This window comes from Ixodes scapularis, unplaced genomic scaffold (genome assembly GCF_016920785.2).
Source record: "Ixodes scapularis isolate PalLabHiFi unplaced genomic scaffold, ASM1692078v2 PGA_scaffold0__279_contigs__length_252992795, whole genome shotgun sequence".
In the NCBI taxonomy this organism is placed as follows: Eukaryota; Metazoa; Arthropoda; class Arachnida; order Ixodida; family Ixodidae; genus Ixodes; species Ixodes scapularis.
This window is the reverse complement of record NW_024609835.1, coordinates 241,222,688-241,225,663: the sequence shown is the minus strand read 5'-3', so window position 1 is coordinate 241,225,663 and position 2,976 is coordinate 241,222,688. Positions and strand designations below refer to the sequence as shown.

The following is a 2,976-nucleotide window of genomic DNA, read 5'->3' as shown; positions in this document are numbered from 1 at the left end:
TTCACACCTCCCCAACAAGTATAATTTTGGGACCTCAATGTCACCAAATTATCACACACAACAAAAAAAAAATGTCCACCCGTCATACACTGGTCAATTGCGCTCTGGTAAGGTGATTTGGAACGTGCCCGCCAAGGCCCTAAACACCCCGTTGCACCAAAAAGTGCCTTAAGACTTGCATCATATGGACAGAAACGTACATATAAAAAAAAATCAGGAAAGCCGTATGCTAAACATTTGCTCTCTCTAAACCAGGCTATTTTCCCAAAACACGCAACTGCCCGTTCACTCATACCAACAAAAAAAAAAAAAAAACTCACCAACTTAAAGTATGCAATCCATTTAAAAAAACACACACACCAAAACTTCGGTTCGCGCATGCGACGAGCCAAAAACCATTGCGAGACAAAGCAAGCGCTCCTTCCCTATGTGGTCCGAGTGGACCATTTGGACCTCGCACTCCACAAGCTGGTCCATCTCGAAGGCGCTCAGCTGCGGCACCCGGACCTCCACCGGAAGCTCCGTGTCCTGGGCCTGCTTCTTTTTTGGGCTGGGCCGCTCCTCCTTCTTTACGGCCTCGCCCTCGGCCACTTTGTCGGAGTCTTCTCCTTCGGTCGGAGTTGCCTCTTCGCCACTCACCGCCCCCGCCGCCGCTAGGTCGCCATCGCTTCAACACCCAGCACTTGCCTGTAGACCGTCGGGCTTCCGGTCCACGGCCGAGGCGGACATCACCGAGAAGAGGCCGCGCAGTTTGAGACGCACTTTCACCTTGATCTTGGACCCGGAGAGAACCTAGCTCACCGTGAAGTTGCCCAACTGCAGATCCGGATGGGGCACCGCCGCCTCCTGCGGGTACCTGGTTTCGAGGTGGAAGGGCTTGCTCCGATAGAAGGTGAGCATCTTGTTGAAGGGCAGCTGGTGAGAGCGGGGGAGCACCTCTACCCGGCTGTCCTCTCCCTTGCCCGGGTCGCTCCACCGCTCGATGGTGTAGGACTGGGCGTCCACCACCGCAAAGTCTCGCATCTTGAAGATGGGTGACAGAATGGCACACTGCAGGGCGCAGCTCCAGGCCATCGCCTCGTCCTGGCTCACTGTCATCGAGGGCTCCTGTTGGAACACCTTGCGGACCATCTGCTTGACCGCCGGTACCCGGGTGCCGCCCCCGACCAGCTCCACCAACTCTATGTCCGTCGGCCGCAGCCCGGCCACCGTCAGCGCCCAAGCCGTGGCGCGCGCGGCAGGCGCTCACAGCTCGGTGGACATGGCCTTGAAAGTCTCCCGTTTCATCTTGCCCGCAGCGTCCAGGTCGTTCTTGAAGCACTTGATGTTGAGCGGAAAGTCGTGCAAGTTGGCACTCATCTCCTTCTTGAGCCGCTCGCACTCGGTGATGAGGCGCATCAGGGCGCGCCAGCTGGTGGCTACGTCCAACTTGTAGCGCTTCTTGAACTCCTGGATGAAGTAGCGCACCAGCACCATGTCGAAGTCGCGGCCCCCGACTCCATCGAAGGTTGTGGCCAGTATCCTGAGCCGGTCCTTGTCGACGGCCACCAGCACCACCTGGGGCGCCTAGTGGCCCATGTCCACGAAGGCCACCACGCGCGGAATGTGCTCGGGCCTGTCTTTCTTGTAGAAGCCGAAGCTGAGTGCCACGGCCATCGTCTGCGACCTCACCACCTTGGTCAGTAAGCGCGTCTTCAGCTTCACAAATCATCGGTTCCAAATCAACCCTCCCGCAAGCCAATTTTAGGTTGTCGTAGTCGTCGGGCGTCAACAGCATGTCTATGCCGTTAACCAGTTGCTCAGTGACGGCGCACAAGAGCGGCACCTCTCGAGGGACGTACTCAACGTAGCCTGTGGGAAGAGTCATCGGTATATGACGGAGAACGGCGCTCACTCTGTCCCCGAACGCCCCAGTCAGTGTCACCCTTCCGGACGACCCCTTCGTTTCAGGCGCCACCCTATCACGCACTACGCTAATCTCTACTCCGCAATCGATAACTGCCTGCACCGTACGCGGGCCGCATTTTACCTCCACTCTCCGCAACTCAGCGCGCGTACCGTTCTGATTGACAGCTATGTCCTGAGACAGACTCTGCTTAGATAGTGTTAAATTTGTTGAGATGTTACCCACCACGGAGTAATTTTTTAGTCCTCCATCTGCCGTCTTTGGTGGACAGTCACGAGAAAAGTGTCCCATTCCCTTGCAGCTGAAACACTTCACCGGTGAAGCGTTAGGTTTAGTGCCCTTGTTTCGGCTCTCGGGTTTCTCCTTGGGAGAAGTGGCCTTTGTGGTGTTGTATGCGCGGCTCGTAGCTGACGGGTGATCTCGCTTTTTGCATCGCTCGCCCTCGTCGAAACGGTCAGCCCGCGCAACCACCTCTGATGGTTTAAGTCATTTTCCGGTCTCATTTAGCGTTATGTAGGTCTGCATATCGACGGGCAAGGAATCTCTAATGCGGTCAGAAATCATTTGTGCTAACAAGTCCTCAAGAAAGTCGATCTAGCGACTTCGAGCATAATGCTCAAAGCAGCTCTCAACTCATGTCGCAAACTGAGTCCAGGATTCTTTCTCCATTCTAGTGGCTTTGAGAAAAAACCTCCTGTACTCAGTCGGCGATAGTTTGAGTTCCAAGAGAATCCGCTCCTTAACCGCACCGTAATCACTCGCTTCGCTGACAGGCAGCCTATTCACCAGCGCCCGCATGCGCTCCGTAAAATAAGGTCGCACGAGCTAGCCCCTTAGGCGCTAAGGCACCTCATATGTCGCAAAGACATTTTCTACACCGTCGAACCAGCTTGGTACGAGCAGTTCTGACAACGGCATTTGTGTCAACACACCCTTCATGAGCCTAGAAAATCCAAGCACCTCCTCCCTCAGGTTGACTTCTGCGCCGCTTCGACTGCTTCTGGGTCTGTTTTCCGCACGAACTCGCTCTAGTTCAAGCTCTAGACGCACAAGCCGTTCTTTTTCTCTTA

General features: G+C 55.2%; 1 pseudogene; it reads right to left on the bottom strand.

Annotated features, from left to right (window-relative positions):
- Window positions 1-342: 342 nt before the first annotated feature.
- LOC115313664 lies at window positions 343-1,656 on the bottom strand (annotated as a pseudogene).
- Between the last annotated feature and the right edge of the window lie 1,320 nt (window positions 1,657-2,976).